The 23,894-nt window shown below is 36.3% G+C and overlaps 1 long non-coding RNA gene across 1 annotated transcript; it reads left to right on the top strand.

Annotated features, from left to right (window-relative positions):
* The first annotated feature begins 1,170 nt into the window (after nucleotides 1-1,170).
* Nucleotides 1,171-23,596, top strand: LOC306799886. The gene is made up of 5 exons (XR_013773705.1): nucleotides 1,171-1,288; nucleotides 4,169-4,214; nucleotides 21,190-21,356; nucleotides 22,039-22,123; nucleotides 22,703-23,596. It is a non-coding gene; the product is annotated as an uncharacterized lncRNA (long non-coding RNA).
* Nucleotides 23,597-23,894: the final 298 nt, after the last annotated feature.

Genomic DNA, 23,894 nt, shown 5'->3' with positions numbered 1-23,894 from the left:
ATGCTTCAACTGGGCTTGTAGCAGAGATTTACAAATAACATTTCAGCAAGCAATGGCCAGAATGTCATCAAGGATTTTATAAACAAAACAAAAAGCTTAAATATAACCCCCTTTCCAAGGTAACTCAGAAGATACATAGTAAGATGATCTAAAATCTCCCTTGAGAATTGTGTGGAAAGGAAAAATTTTGTCTTTTGATAAGAATGGATACAACTCAAACAAATATGCTATAGGAGAAAATGAACTAATTAGGAATTTTGCAGCAAAAAAGCCACAGTATGTGGCAAACCCCTGCTACTGAACTGCATGATGCTTTGCAACATATACCATCCCCATGATTGTGAGGATCTATTTTTATTCAAGAGCAGTTAAAACTCATTGTTATGCTGCCTGCTTAGCACTGCCCTTGCCTGGAGACCACTATGGCTTAACCCTCAAATAATGTTAAACAAGAAATTGTAAATAGTGACATGAAACTGTGGAAGAGTTAATTGGAATGTAAAAGCATTATAATTTTAAAGTGTAAATTGTAAACATAAGCACAGGTGACCTCTGGAACAGAAAAGTACAAGGGAGAATAGAATCTGTGAAATCAGGTAGTTGCCCCTGCATAAAATAATCATGAAACCCAGAAAATCATATCAGTTTAAAAATATTTGGAAATATATATATTCCCTGAATACGTAATTCTCCATTTTTGTGATAAAAATATTTTTTTCCTGTGGAGCAAAAAACCCCTCCCTCCTCCTCCTAAAGCCACCTCAGGGAATAAATATAGAAAAACCTTCCTACAAAGCCTCACAAACTTTCTCTCTGCCTCGTCTTGGCAAAGCTACTTTTGCCTTACATGGATATCAGATCAATTAGTATATGCATATTTGTTGATGGTCTATCAAATTTCTCATCACTGCAACAGCTTCCCAATCAAAAAGATTACACAGAGGACATCTTATAAAAATGTAGATATAATGTAACCTGGAATTTCAGCTCATATGGAGTGGGAAGGGGTGGCTAGATGTTTATTCATGAAGGACGGTGCCAACACAGGCTGTGTAAAATGCCAGATCTGCTCTTGGGTAGCCATTATGTGTGGGGAATTTGAGGACTAATCAAACTGTGCTTGATTCTCAAGCACTCTCAGGACTACAGATTGAACTGGAGGGTAACTCTGTGGGACTTGTGAGAGCCATCCTGCACCAGAAGGAAAGGAGTTTTTTGGGTGGGGAGGTTCCCACTGTGGGTGTTGCTTCAGCCTCGGGGTACAACACAGAGCAGCTGAAAGAAACAGGTCGGGTCTTTAAGTGGCTGCAGAAAAAAACAGCCACCTCTACTCTTTGCTGCCTTATTGGTTTGTGGCTTGGATTTGAAGACAGATGAGTTTGTGACACGCATGGAAATGTTAGCTTGAGATTGTGATGCCATAACATTTCCTACAAAGCTGTAGTTTTCAATTGTAGTAAGAGTGTTGTAATGGGATATAGCTGCTAGGTATGAACTGTGATCTCTTACATATAAAGATTCAAAATTATCCTGTGGATGTCAGAAATGTAATAAAATAGAAATATATTTTACCAGAGATATTGCAGACTATAGAAATTAGCTGTTCTTAGTTTTATATTGATTAACACAAAAATCTGCCTCAGTAATACTGAGATAGAAAATATCAAAAGCAGAACTTTTACCCTAGACAAGAGGAGGCAGAAGCAGTGGTAAGAGGAAGAGCAACACCCATACAAAAGTAATTATATTGCTAAGTAAGCACATGCTTGAGAAATTGAAAATGCTACTCAAAATGAAAGGGAGAAGAATTAAAAAGCAAATATTAATGAACCAAGGGAAAAACCATAAATAATCTGTGGTCAAAGTGAAGCCTAGAAAATTTTAACCATCAGATCAGAAGAGGGCTGTTGAGACTAGGCAATGTAACAGGGAAGCAAAGGTGAGGACTGATGCTAAGGTTTCACAGGAGATTAGTAGTGCAGTTATTCATGTTTTAATTATGTGAGATACAAGAAATGTGAGACAAAAAATATTTAACAAATGACCAGCATTATTTATTCATAGAGGACGGAGCAAATGGAAAAGGAGAAAATATTAATTAATTTTTCACTTCAGAATTCCCAGCAGAATGTGTAGAACAGATGCTGAAGGTAAACAAATCTCTTACACTGCAACTGGATTTTGCCATAGACACTCATAGTCGTAGAAGAGGAGTAATATAAAAACTCATGTAGAAATCATACAATCTCAGTTTTCAGACCATAAACCTGTAATTCTGTCTTCTTCCTCAAAGTAAGTGTTATTTTATCAGTGTTTATTTTGTAATAGCTTCATGTACAAACTTCTGAGCAAACCCTTTGGTCTTTGCCCAAACACTTAATATCTCAGGCCTCGTGATGTCCTTCTGGGCCAGTGTTTCTGAATCTTTCTGGAATTAAATTTGATTCTGCCATACCTTTTCCACAAGTCCTTCCACCAGGTGCCATTCCCTGATTTATTCTCCAATCTCAGTTTTTATTCTTTCCTCCTGAGATTCTGCTGCTTTTATCTTGCTTATCATCCAGAAGCAAAAGCACAAAGGGGTTAAATAAAATCCACAAAATTTTACACCAGACACAGCTATATATTACAGCTCACCTGTAGCTACTCCAAAGCACCCTTTACCAACCTTTATAGTGACTTGGCTGGACACTTCATTCAGTCCAGAACTGAAAGAGAGTAAAATGTTGGAAAATAATTTCAGAGCTTTTACAGAAGTTTTTCAGAAGTTTCAGTAACTTCTGAAAATTAAAACCAAAAATCTCAATATTTAAATCTTTACCTGGGTGCAAGTTACACATCTGTACACAGCAGTAGATGGTGGAGCTGCTAGAAGCTTTGGGTCAAGTCCCAAGTACCAAATGTAGAAGTTTTCTTCTCTAGGATTTGACTTTTCAGAACATAGGCAATTCCCAATATTGAAGTATTTGGATCTTGTTGCAGAGGATACAGACAAGAGATGTGTTAGATTTTTCTCTTGCAGACAGCTTCCTGATAAATAGGAAGTACTTGCATATGAACCACTGCTGAAATGTGTTTTGGAAATGATTCCCTTGAGGGCAACAATTTGAGAGCTGGTAAAAGTTATGAGATAATAAATCAAAATAACTTCTGCTACACAGATTGCCAGAGGATGAACTGAAGCTCAGACAAACAGATATTGGCCATGTTTCCAGAGCAGAAGGAGATCCCACCAATTTAAATATCATACTTTCTCTTCTTTCTCTGTGTTCTTTGACTTGGTGGTATTCCACAAATATCAGCTGTGTCTATAAATAGGGAGATTGGGATGTGTTAATAGCACAGACATCATTAACTATTGATTATTCTCTGGCACATAGGAAAAGAAGAATTTCTTCCCTGGAGAAGTTAGATGTTCCATAAGTTCTGATTTCAAATGAACGAAACACCTTTTTTTTTTTTTTTTTTTTTTTGTGCTGGTCTTAACTAATGGTACCCATTTTATATGAAACAATAAATGAAGCTTTTGCACTAATTCACACAATTCACAATTTTTATCAAGGCCACAAAATCACTGTATTACTTGGAGATTTTTCTGGAATAATGGGTATGAAAAACTCACAAATTTCCTGCCATAGCTCTATTACACTAAAACAGACTTTGCAAGAGACAGGAAGAAAAGATTTAAATAGCACATACTATGTCATTTGAAAACTAAAACTCAACAGAGGATGAAATCCATAGGACAGTGTTTTATATAAGTTTTAGAAACTTGAAGATCCTAATTTAACTGTAGCCTTTCTTCAGCAGTGAAATCAAGTTCAAAGAAGACCTTAGAAACCCAGCTCAGTTTTGTTCTCAGCAAAACCTGGAGGAGGTCAAAGAAACATTTTTCTTTAGTCAGATCTTTAAGAACAAATCACTGTGTAATAGAGAGATGTTTAACAGGCAAGGAAATTCACTAGAACTTTACACATATCTGAACTGTAATAAAAAGAATAAGATTTTGACAGGAACTTGTCATATTTTGCATCTCTGAGGGGACAACAACAGACAAAAGACCAATTTGGAAGGTGCCATCGAACAAAGACTTTCAAAGTCGTTGACTATTTAAGAGTCTGTTCTATGGGAAGACTTTTCCAGCTAGATTTATGTCTCTTTTCTACAGATCTGTGAGTCCTGGAATTTAACCAAACTTTTCAGAAGAAAGAAAGGTATGCTTTTTCTCCTTTATTGTATTGTATTTTGATTTTGATTATTTTTTAACCTTTCCCTCTGAGTACTTTTCCTCTTCAATTACAAGATAAGTAGACCTAGCTAGCATAAATATATTTTAAAATTGTCAAGCAGCCTATTTGCTACCTTTTAGCTTTCTATTCAGTACCACCTTTTTGATATCCTTACTACTAAGCTATCTACTTGGGTGATTAAATTGAAATTGTTGGTAAGATACTATTTAGCTTATGTGTAAAGTATGCTCATGTCTTAATGGTCCACTCATTTCTCTTCCAATTTTCAATTGCTCAATGAAATAATGTTTTGGCTGTTTGGTCTTCAAATTTCCCTTCAGTCCCTGTAATTGACTATTACTTATCAGAAATGGTAATGTTTTTATTCTCTTCATGGTTAGTAATATATAAACCCCTACTTGTTTCAAGGGATGTTGAATGCATGAATGCTTTTATTGTTTTGAAAGAAAAATGAGGACACCATTTTTTAAATTTTATTTTCTTGTTATCAGTGGAGCTTAAGGAAGTAAGTTTATACTGTGGGAAATAATAGTTTTTACTTTATGTATGGACATCAAGTAAGAACTCTTTAGAAACAAAATTCAAACACTTGTTGAATTTATTCCTACAAAGTTGTCATCAAGAATTATCAGACCTGAATGGCACCAACAGAATGACAGAGGCAGAGGCAGTGCCTGTGAATGATTTGACATCAATTCTTACAAGCTGGCAGCTAAAACAAGACCCACCAGCTAGAAAGACATACAACAGACTTGAAATGAAGATCTGGTTTGCTAGATGATTTTGGAAAGTGACCACGGGATATGGATGAAAAATCTGGAATAGAGAAAAAAAATAGCCTTCATAAAGACAAATATCATATAGAATCGTTCCCTGATAGTTTCTGTCTGAATAATAATTGCTGGTGAGTTCTGAAAAAATGGCTGGGGATGCCACAAATTCCACTCATTGATTGTTTGCCTGTGAGACATATCTCTTCTTTAGCTCTACTTGGTGTGGCTTACTTGCTGGGATGGATCCATTTTGATTTTTTAAGTTGATCTCTTGTACAGCTGCCACTGTAGACAGTAGCATTACAATGGTACTCTTTGTCTCAGTGAAATGAGGTTGGAGGTAGGTAGGACTGGTACCCTGGAGGTGGGTTAGCCAGTCTTCTCAGAAAGATTGTGTCAAATATTGGTTTCTTCAGTCCTTGAGGTTTGCAAAGAATGTTAACTCTCTACAAGGGAAGGTTCTTAGGCATTTATACAGATTGTCAACCAAATATTTAATTTGCGTACAGAAAATTCCTAAATGATAGTAAAAGGTATTTGATGTGACTTTGGGATTCACCACATCAGACCAGAGAGGCACCTTCATGTCAGGCACAGGCTGCAGGAGCTGCTATGAATAGCTCCAGGGACACCAGCTGTGCCCTACATAGGTGGAGCTCATGCCACCAGACTACTCAGGGATGCTGCAGTGTGCTCACAAATGGCTTTATCTGTGGGGCTAGTGATAAATTTTACAGACTGGACACAATCTGGCATCATGCACTCACAGCCCAGAAAGCCAGTCATACCCCGGGCTGGATCCAAAGCAGCTGTGCAAGGGAGGGGAGTCTTCCCCCTTGCTCTGGTGAGACCCCATGTGAAGTGCTACATCCAGCTCTGGGGTCCCCAGCTCTGAAAATACATGGGCCTGTTGGATCAAGTCCTGAAGAGGGCAACAAAGAAGGTTAGAGCGTTGGAGCACCTTACCTATGAGGACAAGATTAGAGAACTGGAATTCTTCAGTCTGGAGAAGAGAAGACTTTAGGGTGACCAAATTTGGCCACTCATGATCTAAAGAAGGCCTATAAGAGAGAAGGACTTTTCAGAAGGCTGTGTAGTGACAGGACAAGAGAAAATGTCTAAAAATTGAAAAGGGTTAGGTTTAGATTAGATATTAGAATTATTCTTGATTGTGAGGATGGCAAGGCACTGGAACAGGTTGCCCAGAGAAGATGGGAATGCTCCATCCCTGGAAGTGCTCAAGGCCAGACTGGGGAGCTCTGAGCAGCCAGGTCTAATGAAAGCTGTCCCAGCCCATGACAGTGAGTCTGGAACTATATAATCTTTAAAGTCCCTTCCAATCCAAACTATTCCACAATCCTACAATTGTTGAAGGTGTCTGGAATTTAATCCAGCATTACAGAAGCTCAGGATTCCCTGTTACAGCTGACATGGTGCCTTTCAGAGCCTGTCTTGGATTGCATTGAATAAAGTGACAGCATCTCCAAATCCCATTTGCTATTGACTAAGAAGTGGAGGACCCAGATGACCTCTATCAACTGTTCCTGAGACATGCAGGAGAATGCAAATACCACCTCTGTAGGTTTGGGCTTTGTAAATCCTCCTCTTGTTGATAGCAGGAGATATGGATGCTATGCATGACAGCACATCAGAGGTTTTCTGATCTAAACTCATGTGAGCCTTGCCATCTGACCAGACAAAAATCAAAATCAAAAATCAAGACAAACATTGTTCAAACAAGCAGAAAGTGCTCAGTGTTTAGCCATAAAAAATAGCCAAAATACTTACACAGACAGGGTATTTTATGTTTTTGTGAGACTTCCAGAAGGGCACCCCACCACCTCTGATGGTAGGTGTTGCTCATGGCTTCCCACAGACTGCCAGTTAGCCAGGTTTGTCTTTACCTGATTTCAAACCCTTCCTAGCAGTATATCTATTGTCAGCACAGTGCATGTACATCTGAGTGGAGAGAGCAAACAAAGAGGAAAAGCACCCAAGGGGAAGGCCATCAGTTTGCAGTAATATCCTCAGGATGATTGCTAAGGGAAGAAGATAAATTAAAAACCTTTCCCAGCCAGCATTCTCCTGAGGGGCTGTCCGTGCCTGCCCCGCTCCCTCCGCTCATCACACTTCACTTTTGCAAGCAGCAGGCAGTCCTGAGATGCCTTTCTCCATGGAGGTTGTTGAAAGGCTCATCCTTTCCAGCCTGGCAGTGTGTTGTTTATTTATGGTGCTGGTGCTGCAGCAGGCGTGGGGCCTCTGCTAGAGAGCACGGCGCTGTAAGATAATAAAACAGCCAGAAGGTTTTCTGCGTGTTTGTGTCACAAAAGGCTCTTCAGAGAGGAACAGTTTTAGTGTCTGAGGAATGAAGTGCTATTTCAGAATCTGGAGGCTGCGGGTTCTTTTAACAATGGAATGATTTGTCCATATTTTTCTTGTAATAAAAAAAGCAGCACAATATGACTCCTTGCTTGCCTAGAGACCATTTGAAATTTTTAATGCTTAAACCAGACAGAGAGAGCATGGAGTTCACTGCCAGGTTGACATGAACACAGAAATACTTTTTCTCTCTTTGCTGGGAACTGAAAGGTATGGTGGAAAAGACTTTTAAAGAATTGTGGTCAGGAGGATGAACTGGGGGTTGATAGGCAAGATCTAACTCCAGCTAGATGCAATTTCAGATACCAGATTAGCATGGCATAGGTTTGCCTCCTACTAAACTGCTTCATTTGAAAGATCTTTATGATTTTAATCCTAAAGCTAAGAAATTAGGTTTTAGTGCTGCTCTTTTTAAAAAGAAAATTGCTTTCATCCAGACCGCATCAGATTATCTGTTGCAGCAGCTAGTTGAGATTCCTAATTTTAAAGAAAAAGAGATGCAAATATTTTTTTCTCATAGTATTGCAAAAGCTTTTTATTATGGTATTTTGGGTTGAATACTCATTCTATTATTTGCTGAAAGTTGGACAATTTTCTGTGTGAATCCTGGTCACTCAACCATTCTGCCTGGACTCTCACATTTTCAGTTTCTAGATCAATTCACATGGTAGGTCAGAGAGGCTCTGGCATATTTTGGTAAATATGGTGATTGGTGCTGCTCATCAAAATTAAGACTTGTACATTGTGAACAAAATACTTTTGTTTACATTTCCAGAGTTTGTTCTACAACTTAGGCCAGAAGACAAATTTTTACTGAAGCGTATGCTTTGCAATAATGGAAAAAAGACACAAAAATAGATTAAAAAACAGCACAAGTTATTGCAGTTATATCAAGTGTGGTGATTGGTATGTAAGGCACAATATTGAGTCTCCACACGCTACATCACTGATTGCAAACCTTAAAGAAAAGTACATCTTTTCACCTCCAGCTGCCCAGAATCACACAGCACAGTAGCTTGGGAACTTCTCCCAAGGTGGATTGACCTCTTCTCTCTTTTCATTTTAGATTTACTCAAATTTGTTATGATTTGATGCTAAGACATGGCATCACATGGTTTGGTGAAATACATTAATTCTTTCCTCTTCTTTCAGTGCTAATATTACTGTTAGATACCTCAATGAGGTAATTGCTGGCTGCAGGCTCCTGACTATTGCCTCTGCCTAAGATGCATAACTTTATGAATTGCAGTTGAGGAACAATATTCATGTCCTGTCTCATTATAAAATGTGTGCTTTTTCTCTTGATACATGCCTCTCTAGTTTATTTGCATTTCTTAGTCATTATATATCTGAGATATTTGTTTCAATTATTTTCAAAAGGACTTTTTTTTCCAAGAGATTATGAGTTTATTGCATTCATGATTATAATTTCAAAGAGGAAGTGCTGTTTGTGAAGTTAATAGCCATGTGTTTCATCAGTTTCTTTATTTTATGTATAAAACTGGGTGACTTAATTTTGAATAAGCTTCCCAATGCTGCTATCAAAATATCTACAAGGGCATAAGTCACTTATATTTTTCAAAAATAAATTGCTGTTGTTAATAAATCTCCACACTATAAAACCATCAGGTAATGAGGAATAAGAAAAGACTAAGAGAAGAATTATATTTATATGTTAGAAACATTATTATTATTATAAATCATGGACTGGAGGGAGAAAAGCAGCTCTTTTTTAATGTAGCTCTGAGGAAGAGACACTGTATTGATAATGCAGGTGAATGGAGTCCTGTGCCATATGGGTAATGGTTGTCCAGGTCTCTGCAGCTTCCTCTAAACAGTGTTTATAACACCTCAGGCTGTGAAGTTTTAGCTTTGTATAGTTTATTCACTTAGATGTCTATTCAGCCTATAGAATACCTGAGGGAACCATGAGACAGAACTGGTTATATTATTTCCAGAAAGTAATACTGGATATTAATTTCTCTGCTTTGTGACTCAGTCCTGCTTTCCTTTGTGGAAAAGTTCTTTAAATGACAACACCGTGTGTGTTTGAGACATCCTGGTTCTCTTCTGTTTCTATATTATAGCATACAGGTTTTATATCTAAAAAATATCTGTGAAATGGAGAAGTGACTCATTTCACTAAAAGCATGAAAGCATTTAAGAGGCATTAGATAAAAACTTAGGCAAGGACAAGGAGGAAGTCATCATGTGCATTGCAGGTCTAGTGGAATGGCATGTTCCTCCCTATCCATTTGCAGAATTGAAATATTTTCTCAGTAAATATAACTTTTTCATTCTAACCACTGGTAGATGATTAAGAGCAAAAAAATACCTGAAATGACCCAGCATGCAATCTCTGTGGTTTGTGTGCTTAACAGGCAACTGTAAAGGTGGACTTCAAAGAAAAAGCAATTGCAGTTTTAAGCTGAAGCACAAAGTTTTCTAAGGTTATGTCCCATTCCCTTCAACTCAGACAGATGTAATTCTGATTATTTTGTTTAGTAATTGTATTTGCAGTCTTTGAGACCAGTTTCCAAAGAGAGGAAGAGCTGGTCAACTAGGTGCCATGCAAAGAGATGTTGTGGAAATAATTGAAAAATTGTGAAAAACAAGGAAAGTTGTTTGTATTCTAGGGTAAGTAGAGACACTATAAAATATTTTCCTCACAAGGGTTAACAAGACCAAAATTTCTTTGATCTCAGTTTCTCTGAGTAACAAAAACCTTTACTAATGCTCTTTCTTTGAGAAAAAGGACTCTTTACCACTGTTTGACACTCAAAACCAGGCTTTTAAAAGTAAGTTTAAAAAACTCTTGTAAGCGATCCTTTCAATTTTTTTAAATTATGTAAAATCCTCTTATGATTTCCATATATGATTTATTGAAACAATATATAAAGCAAATATAAGAATAGGGGGTTTATACAGAATTTCCATCCTTCAATTTTGCAAGTATAATGTAGCAGGATAAATCTATTTATAGCACAGACTAACTTCATATGTTTCACTGCTGCAGAAATCAATAGTCTGTGGCTATGAAAGCAAAAGAGAAGTCCTATTAATTCATTAGCAGGTCTAGGTTCCATCTTACAAAGTGATCAGTCTATATTAATATTCTCTGGAAGTGAATCAGAAAGAGTAGTCTCTGTAGCACACTAGATTGCAGTTGGCAGAGAAAGAAATGTTTTGGTTTTGGGATAAACATCTCAATTGCATCTCTAGCAGAGCCTGTGACTGAAAGATGTAGGAGCTGAAAAAGGAAATTTGCACTATTTGTGACTTCTCTTTTCAGGTACAGCATGCCTTCTTGATGGAACAGTAAGAACATTTCCACCCCTTTCAATGCACTTTAACATGCACTAAAACCTAGAGGAGTCCTTTCATAGCTCTCTGTTGCTGCACCTTTCCCAGATCTGCAAGTGAAAATTGTGTATGTAATATATTAATTTCTTGCTATTTTTTGTTGGTAGTTTTCTATGGTAAGCCTCTAATCTGAAGAGTGGCTATTTTCCTGAAGTGCAGGCTCTGGGAAATTATATGTTATGATTCAGACGATAATTCTAAGGTTGCCAGTGAGCATGGGAAGTAATGCATACTTAGTATAATGATAGCTGATTCATTTTGCAGTCAGCAGATGCAAACTTGCTTGCTAAAAATCTATGTGACCGCAATGGGAATAGGAATCTTCATTTTCTGTTTTCTTTTTTCTTTTTTTTTTTTTTTTTTTTTTTTTTTTTTTTGAGATTAAAGCTAAAATCACTTCTTACTTTCAAATGCCACTCATAGAAAATGTGACTAAATTATGTAATTTGCATGAATATATAATTAAATACAGGTCATGATTTTAAGTAGCTGTGATTGGTACTTCAGGTATAGAGTACTTCAGGTGATGCACATGTGGGAGTTTGGCAGCTCACCACCTCCCAAGGGGATACCAAAGTGGCCACTCTGGTGGGTGTGACTGGGACAGCATGCAGCCATGTCCTGATGTGTCCCTTCCAAACAGCCTTGATACTGATATTTACTGTGCTCTGCAGTCATGTAACACTCAGACTGAGTATTTGGCCTCTCGATTCTACCTCAAGAAGGTGAAAATAATAAGCTCACATGACTGCAGCAATGTTGTCTGCTTGCTAAAACATCTATTCCATTTAGACATGAACAAGTCCAAATATAAAAATTAATTAGATAATGCATATATAAGTGACATATCAGAAATCTGTGGGATTTTTAAATAAAGCCATGAAATGTTGTCTATTAACATTTGTTAAATTAAATATATTATTAATACTTTTTAGATTTTTTTCTTTTGATGATGAAATACCTAGTGATTCTTGACTTGCTTTGTACAGGTTTATATGCTTTTATCACATATTTTAGCTCCTAAATTATGAAAATACTGACCTAGAACAAGAGAGGATCCCATCATGTGTAAGATGCAATTGGAACTACCAGCTGTTGTCTCTAGACTTATTGCTGTGTCATGGATTTGCATAAGGCTTCTGCTGGAAAATACTACTGCCTTCTCATTTTAAGTTGAGTTGTGTTTTTCTACATTCACTTCATGACTAGTTCCACAACAGTAGTTTTGGCACTCTATACAATATGGTGCAGAAATGGAAATAAATTTTGGTTAGAAAAATTTTCAATCTGGAAAATTATTACAAGAAGAGTCTCAACGAATTGAATATCAGATCCCAGACTACCACATCCATGTTCAATAGAGAAATGTGCTGATCTTTGGAGAATTTATCATCTGTAGCTAAACTACCTATAGGTCTTTCTCCTTTGCTTGCATTTCAGCCCAATCTTGTGTTGAAATTACAATATATTGTGTTTCTATAATTTCTGACAGAACAGTACCCTAATTATTTAAATTGTATTTCTCTGCCACTGACTTTGATATCTTATTCGGAGTGAACAAATGCTATTTTCAATATTAGTAGCTCATTAAAATTATGGAATTAAAATAAAACAACATAGTATTTTTAAAATTAGGATAATTTCTTCATTTACCCAGAGGAAGATATCTTTAAAGATACAATTTTATACTTCTTTGTCTATTTTTTTTTTGTATATTTCAGAGAATAATTTTAGAGTAACCAGGATTATTTTTATTATGACCATATTTAAATCTAGGCATAATGAATAGCTGTGCCTTGCTTATCAGTAAATTAATTACATTTATTCTGTGGCAATCCCAGAATAACTTTCAGAACAGTTTGATATTCAAGTACTTTTGATTAAGGAAAGGAAACAAATACATATGAATCTATAGCAGTGGGTAAAAAACTTGATTTCAAAGATAAAAAGTATACATAGAAGCTTAAGAGCAAGAATAAGAGTTTGTGAAGATGCATAAATTCCCAGTCTTGAGCAGTATTTTAGTAGTCAAGATGCAATTCTTCAATAATTAAAACCTTACGTGGCAGATAAGTTCAGAAAATTATTGTTGTAAATTAGAACCACAGTAATTTATTTGCCATTTTCATGTCAAATTTTCAGAAAAAAATATTTCAACATATTTAACCTGAAAAGAAAATGATCTAGCAGTAAGGAAGTAGCCTCAGCGCAATATTCATGTCTTCTTGCATATATTATATTCCTAACAGTTTTATTTCATTCATAAAAGGAAATGCTTAGCATGATAGATTTGATATGTAAAGGTTTTCAAATGGTTTGGTATGAAAAAGTTTTCAAAAACCTGTATTATGTCTTCATTTTGAATTAATTACTCCACAAGTCCTCTCTTTAAGCACAGTCCTTTGAATTTCTCAATAAACAAGGGTCCATGGGTCAAAAGGGTGGAGGTGGAGATGAGGCTTCCCAAAATCCCTACTGATGGTTCCCTGACATGAGCTGTCCCTGTTTTATAAACTAGAAATCTGGTCTTTTCCAATTAATCTCTGAGCAATGCCAGCTGTCTCCCCTTCAAGATGCTTTGAAGCTTTTTCATTATTTTATTTGTAATATTGCTGCAGAAAGGCACACACAACTGACTACAGCAATAAAAATATTGCCTATTATTTACTAAAATCTAGATATTGGTCTCCTTTGTTTCAAAAAATCTTTAGACTCAAAATCAAAATAAAGCTAAATACCTTTGCTTATAAATTTCCAAGTTAAAAGCAAAAATATTATAATAGGAAGTGCCTCTTCTGTGGCCATCTACAGTATTTGCCATATCAAGCAGCTCAGAATAAAAAAATCCCCCTTTTATCTTTGGGTCACAAGTGTTTTGCAGTTGCCTTTTGTAATCATAAACAGGAAATTTGTGTTGTAAAAAAGTGAAGTTATGGGAGAAAAATGAAACTTATGAAGGATGCTTGTTTACTTCATATTGATATTCTTCATACATATTTTCCAAACTCTTCATCTAAATTATTTGCTCAAAATGAACATGGGAAATACAGTCACAAAGAGAACCACTGGATGGAGCTGTTTGTTGTGACTTTTATTTTACTTTATATATTAAACATCTGTAGGTGCAAACAAACTATCCTCAGGGAGACAAAAAAAAAGAAGAATGAGGTCCAAATGACAGAGGAAATACACAGAAAATTAATGAGAACCCTGGATCTAAGTAGACAAACTCCCTGGACCTAATTAGACAAACTATTGAACAGAGAGATCTTAACTGAAGGGGACAGGATATAGTATACTAAGAAACTGTGAATAAATTGGAAAAGTAAAATTCCCCTCAATCATTGCTGTAATATCCTATTCAGGTCTCTCACTGGATGTTTATCGCTTAAGAGATTGTGTGTGTATGCATTTTTCTCTTCTGTCTTTAAAAGCAATAAAACACTTGCAATATAGTGAAACAGACAATGTTTATTTATAACTGAGGAATTATAGGAAAAATAATAAATGATACCTTTTCAAAACAGAACTAAATCTCCACTTCCCTAGTCTTTCAGATGTTTTCTTCAGATGCAAGTTTACTAACAGAAGTGTAAGTTGTTTAAAATAAAAAAGCAAAATCTGTGAAATACAGCACTAAACACTTAGTCATATGCTCATTTGTACTTCATGAAGTTTAGACTTTTATATCTCTAGCTCTTGGAAGTGCTAGAATGATTTCTAAGTTCATGAAAGTGGTGGTGCTGGTAATGTATACATGGGAGATCTAATACATTTAGTCTTTTGTTTCATCCATGACAGAACAAAATGTGGGAAAGTAGTTGTCTGTAAAATAAACAATCCTAGCAGAACATCTAGACAAATTCATTATATTGGATCTCTCCTAAAGTTACTAAAAAAACTCCAAGAGTTAAATGAGAAGCTTTAAAGAATTATTCTTAAAATGGTAAGTTATTTCCCACCTCAATCGATACTTCAGCTTTAGAAAAAGTGTGAAAGAGCAAGTATTGAAAAATAAAACTATTAGAAGGATAGTTCAGAGCTTCTACATTCTAAAACCAGGGAGCGTTCAATTGTAAACATCTAATGCTTTTTTTTCAGGAAAAATGAAATTAAAATCAAAAGGAATCTCATTAAGGGGTTAGTGTCAAGCTGAAGAACTTCAGGAATATCATAATATTTGTCCATGTGATTATTGGACCTTTTGGTAAAAAGGAGTCATAAAACACAAGATGACAAAAGTGAAATAAATAAGCCTTTGAGGAGATCTATAAAATATTTATTGAAATTCCTTCTGTGTACTCAAGAAAGTACACAGGGCTAGTGACAGAGATTAAATGTTCAGCAACTACATTGAGATATGTTGAGGTTTTAATGTAGTGAATATTGATTGTGTGATGAGTCCTAGAACTTTGTTTCTTGGAATTTCTCACACAGTGAGGGAGAAACTAAAACATCACAAAAGATTCATGTACATATAGTAGGGTTTTAATGGCTTTGTTGAAAGGAGAATCTTCAGTCTGTGCACATCACTAATAATGTCTAAAAGCCCAACAGAATTGCTGAACTTTTTTGTTCATGAGGGTTGAAAAGTCTGAGACTCAGTTTACAGTTACTTTTAGGATGGGAGCTTCCAGATAAAATGCTGGGCTCTAAAAAAGATTCTTAGGAAAAGGATTTTTCTTTTGCTTTAGGCCATCTTTGCAGCACTTGGGAAATAAAAATTACACTTCCTTTCAGCACTTGGGAAGTAAGAATATACAGTTCAAGAAAATGAACAAATTTAATGTCTTTCAAATAACAAAAGTATAAGGAAACATATAGTTGATCTCAGGTGGATATCCCTGGTACAGTCACATAGCTTTACCAACACAATACCCTTGCACCATGATTCAAATAAAAAATCTTCCAAGATCTACAATCTTCTTGACATTTTCTCAAGCTTAACAACTGAAATGATGTGAGACAAAAATGGGCAGCACTTTGAAGACGTTATTTATATCTGGTAAATCCATTGGCAATGAGCTCTGTTCTGCATGTTGTTGCTCTCAAAAGCTGCAAGTTGAATTTGGCCTGCATGAGTCTTCAGGCCATCTGCAATTTGTTAGTCACTGGATCTTCTCTCATCTTCCAGGAATAATTTGGACTCTGCAAAACTGTCTTTTGCAGCTGAGCAGATGTCAGGCCTCATGGTAGTGCACTGCCACAGGAGGTAGATGGGAGCTTGCTTGTAGTAGTCGTGCAGAGCTTCCACTGCTCCCATCCACAATGCCCTGTTGTTCCCTTGTGCCAAAACCAAGGTGATTCTGTAGAAATATGGACTTAGAAAGTGGTGCTGCATACCTCTAGGTGGTTTAAAAGATGGAAAATCTTATGGCCTTACAGCTGGAGGGACAATCCTATGAACAAAAATGAGAATTAGAAAATGTTAGTTGACTAACTCAGCAAAGGAGGGAGCCTGCATGAATCATGAAAAGGTTAAGTGGAGTTCTATTTATTGTTGTTTTGATTTTAAAAAGTAGAATCCTTTTTTATTTATCTTCTTTCAAGATTTTTAAATAATGAATTTAACACTTTTCCAGATGTTGGCATGCAAATAATGACACTCAGTGATGATACTGTGGCATACATATCAACAGTCCTTCCTGTGCTGACATGAACAATATTTTCACCAGTAGAAAAGTGATCTGTTCACTCACATCAGTTTCCAGGCACCACTTTGAAATATCATGGCTGAAAATCTATTTTCAACATGGAAATGCAGCTAAAAGAAATGTTTTGGAAGGAAGATCTTTTACAGGAAACAATTTTTGCTGTTTTTGACAATGAAGGACATCACTAAGCCAACCACTTATTCTCTTTGGTCGAAGTTAAAGTAGAATAAAAATTCCAGTAAGGCTTGCTGATTTTTCTGCAGAAAATGTCTTAAGCTATTTTAATTAAGGTTTTGGTGAGCAACAGTCAAAAAATAAGGAAGAAATAGTGGATGTTTTCTTACAAATGCATGGACATGCATAGATTTTGTGGTAGAATATTTCTATATGCTGATCTACAGTCTACACAATCTGTAACTGTGTACACAGGCCCTGTGCATGGGTGGAGGGGCACAAAACATCTTAAAGGTATTCTCACTGGAAATATCCTTGCAGTGTAGTCTACCAGATGAGCTGTTCTGTATTCCTTCTCAGGCACAATTTGCTGGCTGATCAACTTAAAAAATACATCTTTGTCCAACTGGCTTATTTTGATTAAGTGGCTAATGAGTAAACAGTAAAGTTGAGTTTTTCAGACTCTCAAACCAAATTGAATACTGCAAAATAGCTTCTATCACTTTACCTGAGAGAGGCATAAATTTGTGCCAGGAACTGAGTGCAGTTCTCAGTAAAACAATAAAGTGGTGTAAAGTTATAGGACTTGCAAAGTCCATCAGTCACACTTGCAGTGAAATGACCCGTTGCTCAACCATGCAGAGATCTAAATATCTTAGTAGATATTACTGTCACTCATTTTTTGATAAGTCCTCCTGGCAAGCAGAAAAATGTTGTGCTTATAGACCATTCCTTTATTCCCCAGGCTACAGTTTACTTTTCTTTATAAGCAGGAAAATGGGAGAAACAAACAGCAACTGACTCATGCTGGCTGTTGAAGACTTGAAATATTGGTGCTTCCTTTACTCTAGCTGTTCAGCCTGAAAAAAAGAGAAGAGTTGAGTGCCTTATTCACTTTTCTATGTTCAACTTCTCTGTGATGCTCCTCATTAAAGAAAAAGGAAAAAAGGAAGCTGATGAAATAAAAAAAAATAAAAATCCAGTAGTCAAGAATCACAGTTTTTAATCAGATTTCTGTGGACATACATAAAACAAGGAGAGCCAGAAAAAGAGGTTTTATTCTGTCTTATATCACAATGCAACTTAGAAATCTAACAAGTCTAGACTTCTAAAAATTCCATTTCTGGTGACTTTTATGCAATAGAACATTGTTTAAAACATAAATTTTTGTATATTTTGTCATTTATTTCTGAATTAAGATATTTATTTTATAATTAGTCTGAAGAACGTGACACTACTCAGACTGAAAATATTTTGAGTACTAAAAGTAATAGATATTCTCTCTTCACAGACTGAGAATAATTTGAAAATATCTATATTCACACATTTGAATATATATATGTAAATTCACTTTGTACTGGACAATTAATAGATTAAATCTCATTTTTTTCCTGAATCTGTGTGACCTAGTTTTGCAAATTTTGTAAACATTTTCTGAGTTGTCAGCCTATATTTATCAACCTATCATTTACTACAGAATGGTAGATATTAATGAAAAATCTGTGAAGGAAACCCAAAGAGCTGTGTGACACAACATACTGTTAATGGTAAGCTCTTCAGTATAGCATTCAATTTCATATTCAAGAAAACTGACAATGAAGGATTGCAGAAATGTTATGCAACTAAGTGACTGGGTGGTAGTAGGGAATATAAAGGTCAACATGTACCAAGATAAAATAAGGCAGGCAAGGAGAGCCTCCCTCTGCCTCCAAGTTTACCTTTATGCATGCAGTAGTGGTCTTGTGTTTTTGCTCTGCAGAGTGTTCCTGGTGTTTTGACATCCAGTTTCACTTGAACAATGGCTCAAGAATGGCTGCAAAAGTAAAACAAGTTAGTGTGATTCAGAAAGCAATAGGTCACAAAGCAAAAACCTGAGTATACTCAGCAGGGCCCCATCTTGAAAATTGTGTGCTATTTGTTCCCTTTTAGCTAAAAGACATATATTATATCTTAAAAAGACACAAAAAGAGCACCAAGGTTCACCCTGTACTGTTACAGTCAATTGTAAAATGAGATAATTCTTTGTTCCAATTCATCCTTTGGAAAAGAACATCTGAATTTTAAATTTCTGGGAGAAGTTTTGCTTTCTTTTTGCAGCAGCACTTCCTGACTTATTCTTAGAGAAATCTTTTAGAGACAACTTGATGCTCTTATTTCTTGCTCTTTTAAAGAAAGATGATTCATTTTTCTGTGACTTTTCTAAGCTCCATTGCATAAACTAGTTAAAAGCTAATATGACATTCCTGATGTTTTTGAATTAAAAATCAGTAGAAAAAAAGTTACAAACAATTAAGTCAAATACTAGAGATTTCAAGAAGAGAGTAAAGAATTCAAAACCAATTTGAAAAGTAACCTAGCAGATCTTGACTGGTGTAAGCTATGCTGTCATTTGTACTTCAGGAAGGACAAAGTCAAACACTAAGGATTTTGGAAATTTTAGCTGAAAAACTCCTTGTCACCAAAAGGGAAAAAAAAGAGGTTAAAATAGCAGTCAGCTGTTACTTTTACACTTACAGAGATATCTCCTTAGAGAATACAGCCCTGTTTTCAGCTTTGCTGTTACCATCATAAAAAACCTCTAAACCAACAAACAACCCCAAAACCAAAAAACAGAAGTGAGAAATGCAGTGCTGGTATTTCTGCACTTCTTTGTGCAGTTGTATTAAAAATGTGTTAACTACTCTGTTCCAGACTACCACACCTAAATTTCAGCTTTTTAAAGAGCATCAGACAACTACATGGTCCATACACTGAAAATTGCATGAGGACATAATCTTTTATTCAAAGTTTCATGTTAGAGACATTGTACATTTTAATCCTTACATATGAAAAACAAATATCTTTATAGGAATTTTACTTGACTTTGTTCCTTAAAACACAACTATTCATGTCTTTTTTTTTTTTAAAAACTTAGTGAAAAAAATTGACATTATTTTAAAACAAATAGAACAATTTTGTCTTGGGTATGAAATGTGTCTTTTGGTGATGTGAAAACCTGTGGCTGCATATGTAAAGACATAATTTGCCCCACAGCATTCCAATGAAAATAAAATAACCAGTCATATTATTCTGTAATATACTTTGGTTGGTATAATTACATATAAGGAAGAATAAATAATGTACAATCATTTTTTATCTCAAATATAATAACTATATCAGAAATAGCTATCAAATAAAATGCTCTGGCTCGATGTTAAAGTACAATCAAGAGTTGTTTTTAGCAACTAATATTTTTGCAACATCTACAATCCAAGGAAAGAGTGTTTCAGATAAAACAGGGCTAAAGAAGTTTTTGAGTACTGATTTTCTAATATAATTTTTCATATAATAGAAAAATGTGAAGACATAATCACATTACTACTTCAAAATCTTGCATTTATAGTCAATTTAATATTAATTCATATTTAGGTGATTGTTTTACCCTTTTTCATGAAAATTTTTACGTCACCTTTGTTTCTTACATGAAAAGAAGGCATTTATTTCTTCCCATTTTTATACATGTTGACATTTCTAAATGATGAAAAGTGGTTTCACACAGACCAGTTCTAATTCCTCTGCTGAAATTAGCTATTCAGGGTCTCTTCCAGCTACCTGGCTTGGGTGCAAAGGGAACATGCTTTTGCCTTTGTGTCTGGACAGTTGTGGATATTGCTGATGATGTCCAGTCTTTCTGTCATAATGATATGCATGCTAAATAACTAAATATTCACAAGTAGCATTAAAAATTCCCAATGAAATTCCAGAGATTTATTAATGCAAACAATTTGTTAAATAGGCATATTTATACATAAAATTTTCTTATTTCAAGGTATCTCCTTCCTCCTTTTTATGTTTATTGTTTTTCCTCTTGACAAGTCTGTATTTTAAAAATTTACAGTAATTTGAAATCTTAATTCCTGGATGCAGAACATAGTTATAAATATCATTTTGTCTGTCATTTGATGTGTTTTTTCCTTAGTGCTGGTTTATTCATTAGCTAATCTATTGTTTGTTTCTGTGCAATGTCATTGCTCTGAGCTAAAACAATGCTTTCAGAGTTAGAAAATAATCAGGGTATATATTGATTGAAAAAGTAAACTCTTCCTATTTTCTGTGAGTGAACAGTAAATGAAGAGTGATTTTAGCTGTGGTATGTTTTGTTCTGGGTAGAACAGTTGATGCATTGTGTCTAAGCCTCACTTAGCAGGAAATCTCCCCACCAGCAACTTAAAAATCTTTCATGGCTCTGATGTAAAGGTTAGTTTCCTCCTTCAAAGGCTAGTCAGATGTTGTGAGTCTGGATGATGCAAGTCAATACTCTTGCAGCATATTCTTTTCTTTTTCTGTAATAACCAACTCCTAAATACTTGTTTTTGTTGTAGTTGTTTTGGTTTTGTTGTTTTTTCTGTTGTTGCTGATGATTCTGTTGTTCTTGTTTGGGGTTTTATGTTTGTTTGTTTGTTTATTTTTGTTTTGTTTCCTCAAATAGACAACATGAGCATTTGTCTATTTTTATGGTGTCTCATAGATGTTTTCAGAGTTCAAGGGCCAGACTAATCAGAGTCCAGACACAGAACTGAAATGACCTTGTGTACCATGTATTTTCCATTTGCACAGCTGATTGAGAGAAACAGCAATGACTGAGGTCCTCTTACAGCTCATGGCAATCAAGCATGTGAGCTGGCCTCAGGATATCCTGAGGCTAAAGCAAAGAATTCCTAAGAAATCTGCCTTGCAGTGATTAAAATAAAATGTTTGCAGATGATTACTTTCCCAGTGAAAAGGTAGGCTTAGTGGTAATAGAGCTTGACAGACACTTGCTTTTGCCAGTGATTATGAACCTGTAACATATGGCCAGATGCACTCACTTTGCATTCACTTGCTGCAATGATTGAAAAATTAATTTTGAAATCCAAAGACCTGCAACTGACAGCTTGCTAATGACAAGTGACGTGTCTATACAGAATTGTCTGTTTACTGAAATATTGCTTTTTACTCTGTCACTGTGTATATTGCCAAAATGTTTCTGCTACTGTTCACTGAAGCTGTGTTTTTGTGTTTTTAATTAGCATAAATTGTATTATATCATATTGGAATTTACACAGGAGGGACACAGTATATTGTGGGTAAAGATATTCAGTATTTAATCAGTCCAGAGTAAAAGTACGTAAAGAACTTAATTCCCTAAGTTTACAATCTGGTTGTTAATCATCAAAGTTATTCAGTTTTCTTGATTTCTTCATGTTTACCCAAAACACCATTTAATATTTCCACTTATTTTAATTTCAGTTCTATTTCCCCACATGAATAGAACAGTGAACATGATCTAAAGTTCTTATTGCCATCACAGTGATATTACAGGTGCTATTGTTATCATAGGTAAGACTCTTGGACTCTTGCTTTGAGTAAAATAGTTTTACATATTGAACTGAAAATAAACAAACATGAAAAATGTCTATGCTTCAGCCATAATGGAAATCTGTCGTGCTCTGGTAGTGGAAAAATGAGGACTCTTCCTAACATGAATGCTCCTAAGATTAATGCACTAAAGGTAAGATTAATAACCTGAATTTTTATGCTGAGAAAGCAAGGTACTACTGTAGCATCAGCTCCTGCCCCAGGTTGCCTAGACAGCTGCTAAAAAGTTATGTCATTGCAAGGAAAGGCAGTAGGATGACAGGAATCTGTTCTTCAGAGGAGACCAGGAGCACTGGATGGCAATCTGGAGCCTGAGTCAGTATACTATTGCAGAGAAGTGAAAACACGTCTCTGGAATGCACAGTGCTCTGCTCTGGGAAGCCTTGGCAATGCCTGAGCTGGAGTGCTTTGTCCTGTTCAGCAAGTGAGAATGGGCAGAGCTTTAAGAAATGTGATTTGTATTGGGTTTGTAAGGCCAGCTTTCCGTAGTGTGGGGGCTACAGGCAGAGCTTCTGTGAGAATCTGCCAGAAGTTTCCCCCATGTGCAGCAGATCCAGTGCCAGCTGGCTCCAAGATAGGTGTGCCACTGGCCAGTCAGAGATGGTGGCTAACACCTCTGTGATAACATATTTTAGAAGAAAAAAGAGTTACTGCACAGATGTGTGGACACTGCTGAAGGCTCATGGAGAAACCTAATCGGTTTTTTTCCCAGGCTGTTGACTTCTCTCAGCTCCAGCTTGGAACTTTGCCAGGCTGGGGATCATTCTCAGAGACAAAACAAGGGAAGGTAGAAAGAAAACACAGATAGACACCTGGTGTTGACCACTGAGCTGTGTGAGTGTCTCGTGATGATTTGCAGAAAGCATCTTTTCAAAGAGGTGTTGCTTTCTTTGACCAATGGGTCTTTTCTACTTTGTTTTTCATCATCTCCCTCATATACATGCCATGGCTTTTCAATAAATCACTCCTTCTTACTTCTTGGAAGAGAAACTGTGTTGCTGTATTCTTTTGCTGTTTCCTAGCCTTACAGTGACACAGATGTAGTTAAGGCCAGAGAAGAGCAGGGTGAGAACATGTGAGAGGAGCAACTGTGTGGGCACCAAGGTCAATGGAGAAGGAAGGGGAGGAGGTGCTCCAGGTGCTGCAACTGAGATTCCCTGGAGCCCATGGTGAAAACTAGGGTGAAGCAGCTGTGTCCCTGCAGCCCTTGGAGAGCCACAGGGATGCAGAGAACCACCATGGAGGAGACCTGCTCTGGAGAATGTGGATGCTAAAGAGAAGGCTGTGAAAACCTTTGCCAGAGCAGGGTCCTGGCAGCAACCTGCAGATCCGTGGAGGGAGGATCCCATGCTGGGATAGGTTTCCTGGTAGTACTTGTGACCCCCTGGATGACCCCAGTTGGAGCAGGCTGTGCTTGAAGGACTGCATCTCATGGGACAATCACCCATGTTGCAGCAGCTCATGAAGAACTGTATCCCATGGGATGGACTTACACTGGAGAAGTTCATGAAGAACTGTCTCCTGTGGACAGTTCTGGAGCAGTGGAAAGGCTCTTCTCCCTAAGCAGCAGGAGAAGCAACCTTGATGACCTGGCCATAACCTCCATTCCCTGTCTCCCTGCACTGCAGACTGCAGGGGCAGGAGGTAGAGCTGGGAGGGAGGGAGAGGTGGGGAGAAAGTGTTTTAAAGATTTATTTTACTTCTCATTATCCTGCTCTGATTTTTTAAATAAAATTCAAATGAAATTCCCAACTCGTCTGTTTTGTCTGACGTGGTAGTTGGAGCCTGACCTCTCCTAGTCCGTTTTTCAACCCATGAACCCTCCATTAAATTTTCTCCTCCCTACCCAGTTGTAGAAGGAAGTAATAGAATGGTTTTGGTGGATTCCTTCGGTGGAACCAAAA

Source organism: Erithacus rubecula (genome assembly GCF_903797595.1).
Source record: "Erithacus rubecula genome assembly, chromosome: 3".
In the NCBI taxonomy this organism is placed as follows: domain Eukaryota; kingdom Metazoa; phylum Chordata; class Aves; order Passeriformes; family Muscicapidae; genus Erithacus; species Erithacus rubecula.
The sequence above is the reverse complement of the archived record's forward strand: the minus strand, read 5'-3'. Positions and strand labels throughout refer to the sequence as shown.